A 5,223-nucleotide genomic window follows, 5' to 3' on the forward strand; every position below is an offset into this window, starting at 1 on the left:
TAATAATAATAGGCCTGACAGTTGATGGCCTGTGATAAAGTCAGACTCATGGCTCCACATGGTTTATTAAAGTGCTTTCTTCATGTCAACTCAGCAGCTTGAACGTGTCAATTTAGTGGTCCGAGAGGTCCTTTCAGACCCCCAGGAGTCTCCCGCTCAGCCCCTCCTGGGGACCGTCACCCCTCCACCTTCCCAGCCCATCATCCGCCCATCCATGCCCCCCCACCCCTCCTTTCCTCTCCCCTTTCCTCGTCGGCCATCTCTACACGGCCAATAAGCAGGTCGGCACCATGAAGTCAGATCCATGGCAACAGATTGACATCTAGACACTTGAGGTAAAAATAAAATAAAATAAAATAAAATAATATAAAATAAAATAAAACAAATGCCAAAAGCGATTCGTGCTGAATCTGAATGCACTTAAAACAGGAGAATATTCACATTACTTTCAAAAATGGCGACTTTTTCTAAGTTAAATAAATTAATTGTAATGCCTTTCCCACTCAGTCACATTTAAAGACATTTCAAATATAAAACAATTTTTTTAAAATTAGATCCACATGTATGATGTAAAATAAGTGGCTGCAAACAACACGTGGTAATTAAACGATCAGTTAAATAAAATGATGTTAAAAACACAGACTTGATTTGCTTCGTCGATTTTTTATTTATTTTATTTATTTTTTTGCTGCAGGGAGCTAATATTTCCCGCCCAACACCGTTGTCAGACATGAGCTTGTGAAGTCAGTGTCCTGCCTGGACTTCATCACCCAGCAAAGGAACCAAATCAGCCGAGGCGCACTGACCAATGCGTAAATGCGCGCGGATTAGAAGATGCGACCCAAAACACGTGGGTAACGCTTGAAGGAACACGCAAAAACAATAAATAAATAAATAAATAAATAAATAAATAAATAAATAAATAAATAAATAAAAGAGAGAAAAGGAGAAAAGGCCGTTTTATGAGGTGTGCAGTGATCCTTAAAAAATCTCTGACTGCATTATGAGGGCTCTTCAATCTCCACTCCAAGTGACCATCATTAAACCGGATGACCCGAGTCCCAGCCTTCACTGCAAACACCTTCCATACCTAAGTGCCAGTGAGCAAATGACTATTCTCCAAGCTCTCCTGTTGTCTGGGTGACTCTGACCTCTGGCCTTACTGTGTTAGGTGGCCAAAAAAATAATAAAATAAAATAACTGAGATGAGCAAACTGCAACTCATTTTGCTGAAAAAAAAGGCAGCTTTAATAATCATTTCACAGTAAATGGATGCAAAATTGTATTAGAAGAGTACAGCTGCATAATTATATGAAAATAGAAAATTTAGCTTTAAATTTAATATTTAAATTAGCTTGTATTTTTACATACATCAATTAACACTTCCATCTAATTAAAATTAAAAAAGGTGAATATGTAAAAACTCTGCATGTCAACACATTTGCACAGTTTTTGTTTTGCAAATACATATTTATGAATTCATTAATCTAAATTATAGCACTGTGTTTTTATGGATTAAACCTCTGAATGTATCTGAGAAAGAAAAAAAAAACAAAACAAAACATGAAGGCAAACTGGATAACATCAAAACGGTGCATGCAAATGTTCAGCACACACAGACACACAAACACAAACTCTGTTATGTTTTCAATTTGGGTTGAAACGCAGACATTTTCCTTTGGTTGCATAACTGCCATCCGTATTGCTCCTCCCTTCAATTAAATGCTACTTCTCCCAAACAAAATGTCAAAACCGTTCTGCACAGGGTAGTTCAACAGTGATTTGTTCTGAAAGCTATGTGTCTTTCTCTCAGAGAATGGTGTGTGTGTGCGTGTGTTTATGTGTGTGCACGTGTGTGTGTGTGTGTGTGTTCTGACCTCAATTGTAGCTGGGTTCACAAAGGGATGGAAAAAAGGTGCCTAAAAATACATTTAATTCACAATCAGACTGGCTGAGCTGAGAATGACAAATCCTTTTAGGACGCCCTATACAGTGATGTGAGATTATGAAACACACACACACACACACACACACACACACACACACACACACACACACAATGCTGTGTCAACTGTTTATGATGTCGGATGAAGACAAAACACGTTCTTTTGTGGAATTTCCTATTTTATTTATTTTTTACCGCAGAGTTCCCTACAGTGAATAAATTAATTATATTTTTGATTTGATTTCAGGCCTAAAAAAGATCAAACTGTCAGATTTTAATCAAAGAGAACAACGATGACTAATCAGTACAAGACTTTGAAAATGTTCTGTTTGTGTTCAGCCAGTTCTGACCAAAACGTTTTAAACAGCTCCTAAGTTTCGGTCTTTCATAAATATCAGGTGTTTTGCAAAGGTTCAATGAATAAACAAATGCAATTAAAAAAAGAAATCTCAACATTATAATGAGCAGATAAAGAAAAATAAGGAAACAAATCATATTAAACTAAAACAATTGATGTAAAACTATAACCTTGCTGGGGAACGGGTTCTTCTTCTTTTCTATTTGTACCCCGGTGAGCCGGTGTCTCACTCACTGGCTCAGAGAGATTCCAAGATGGCCGCACACCTGTCATGGAGGTGGATTGTGCTGATGCATATGGAGATCACCTCAAGGCCTCTGCGAGCTACAAACAGCAGGCGCACCTCGAGTTGCTGGTTCAACGCCAGTCAAACGCTTGTCATTTTAAAACCGTCGACTGCCCCCTCAATAAGAAAGGATAAACCCTAACTGTGTATCCTTTCTATCTCACATGCACACGCACGCACACACTTCCTTTTTCTTCCCCTCCAATACCTTCTCTCCCTCTCTGTGTCTCTCACATCAGAAGCGCTGAAATGCACCCCAGGGCCAAATCGCACAGAACAACCCCTCTGAGCCGGAGGAAGAAAAAAAAGCTGGAATCCGTTTGCCCTGATATTTCACCAGCACCAGCCAGGAGCGAGGGGGAGAGGAGAGAAAGGGGAGAGTGAGAGAGAGAGAAGGGGAAAGAGACTGGGGCAGAGGGAGGAAAAAAAAACAGGGGATAGATGGGAAAACGGCAGACCAGGGCTGCATTTATTGGGGGTGTGAGCGCCACGCTGTAGGCTGTGGGACAGTCGGGACAGAGCAAGGTGTTGCTGCTAGGTGTGGCTGGGTTTCCAAAGAGGGGAAGAGCATGCATAGATAGGAAGGAAGGAGGGGGAGAGAGAGAAAAAAAGTGGGAGAGATGGAAGGATTGGTCATGCGCAAGGTAAGAGTGAGGCTTTGTTTGATTGTATATGGTAGTGGTGATGGGAGGAGGGAGGGGGGTAAGGTGGGGAATTGGAAGGAGGGGGGGCCGAAGCTGTCGTCTGTGGGGTTATTATTATTGCAGGCAATCTTTGTGTGTGTGTGTATGTGTTTGTGTGTGTTTGTGTCTTGCAGAGAAGAGATGAGGAGATATTAGATTCAGCTGCAGGGCCTTTATTTTATTATATTTTTTTTCTGACTCGTGTCATGTGGCAAAAACTTGTTTTCGCCATCGCCCACTTTTTGCCACCACTACCTCGTTTGCATATTTAACGAGAAGAAGGCAACATGGGAGTTTGTGTTGACTGAAGTGTTCAGGCCTCGTTTCCATTTGACTGAGACGTCCAGGGCACCAAGAACACAAGTAGGCCCAGCTGATTAGCATCTCCCCCAGTGTAATACCCAAGAACAGCCTATCTCAAAATGAAAAAAAAAAATATAAATAAAAACATCCAGAAAATGCAAAAATATAATATGTGGTTAAATCAAAGATAGGTCAAGAGAACAGAGTTGGAGAGCAGATTTTTTTTTGTAATTTCATCCAGTTTAATGGGAGGGCAGTTAATGGCCTTTCTTATATATATATCGGGAACAGGCATCAATCATGAGGTGTCAGGCGGCGGTGAATCTGAGCTGTAGTCCTCTTCACAGATGACTGATTAGCAAGCCAAAATCACCAAATCCATCTTCCGACGGTCACTTTTATTACAGTCATTTTTAAAGTGACAGCAACCTGCCTGGTCTCACAACACTGGCCACCGCATATATATTCTCATCTTCTCTCCCTCTCTCGTCCTATCCCTCTACGCATCCGTCTTCCTCTCTCCATCCGTCGCAGAGTATGTGGTCAGTCGCTGTCCTGTTGTGTCTTTTTTTCCTTTAACTACTTTTAATCATTCTTTTGTTTGCCCCCAATTTCTTTTTCTCTCTGTTTTTTTTTGCTTGTCCCTCAGCTAGTGAGGGACAAGCAAAAGTAAGAGGCCGACTTCTATTGTCTAATGGGTGTGTTTCTGAATCGCCATTCCATTTGCTCCCCAGGGAAGGCGAGAAATTCATTTTGCACCATCTCCCCGCTGCTTCACGGCGAAAAAAGAAACCTCCATTCCCATGCACGAAATGAACGAGAATGAAACAGCTGAGTGCGGAGCATGCTGTTCACAGCTGCATTTACATGGCCGCATTCTAAGATACGGACGGGGGTGACATAAAAATTGGAGGCCAGGGAGTGTTAAAATGTCCAGCATGTGATGATACGTTTCAGAGAACGGGCTTTTCGGGAGATTGTTTCAGGGTAGAATTAGGCTTCGAAGCTTGTCAGTCACAGTTCTCATCTTTGTCTGTTTCGGTTTGCGTACGGGACGCGTTCAAAATAAATCACTCCCTCGAATAATCATTGAGGAATCATTCAAAATGGCAGCTGAGTTAGGTTTACCCACTGGTCTGCACATGTGTGTGAGAGCACTTCTTGTATTTTGGCAGGAGATATGCTAATCACAGCTGACATGAGTCTGGAAAAAAAAATCAGCCAGACTAACATGTGTCTAAGATTATATTTACAACTTTCTCAGCAAAGAGGGACAGACAAACACACACACGTGTGTGAACACACAGTATGGGAAAAGTGGGTCAGGTAAAACCAGAAAACGTATTTCAGAGACAGCCTGCCATTTGTAATGTCCTCAAAAAAACAACAACTGATTGAACAGCTTGTCGAAACATTAAGGCTCAAATCTGAAAGCTTTGGAGTCGTCTTAAACACGCGAAGGATTATTCTATTAAACAAATGTGTCCTTTGTTTTTCCTCTGCCAGCTTAAACGGGAAAAGCTTTTAATATAAAGGCACAGAAAATGCTGTTATTCTTTGTTTTCGTTACAGCCTTTAAATCTAAGGTCATGAGTTCTTTTTTTATATATTAAAATTAGAGGGGTTTTAAATGTTTTTTTTTTTTTTT

The 5,223-nt window shown here is 40.9% G+C and overlaps 1 long non-coding RNA gene across 1 annotated transcript in view; it reads left to right on the top strand.

The window, feature by feature from the left end:
• The first annotated feature begins 2,878 nt into the window (after window positions 1-2,878).
• The window catches only part of LOC106517563 (uncharacterized), a 27,941-nt gene continuing 25,596 nt past the window's right edge, over window positions 2,879-5,223 (top strand). Inside the window, exon 1 of the long non-coding RNA XR_001310221.1 lies at window positions 2,879-3,233. This is a non-coding gene — a long non-coding RNA (uncharacterized LOC106517563). The remainder of the gene's footprint in view (window positions 3,234-5,223) is intronic.

This window comes from Austrofundulus limnaeus, unplaced genomic scaffold (assembly GCF_001266775.1).
Source record: "Austrofundulus limnaeus strain Quisiro unplaced genomic scaffold, Austrofundulus_limnaeus-1.0 Scaffold50, whole genome shotgun sequence".
In the NCBI taxonomy this organism is placed as follows: domain Eukaryota; kingdom Metazoa; phylum Chordata; class Actinopteri; order Cyprinodontiformes; family Rivulidae; genus Austrofundulus; species Austrofundulus limnaeus.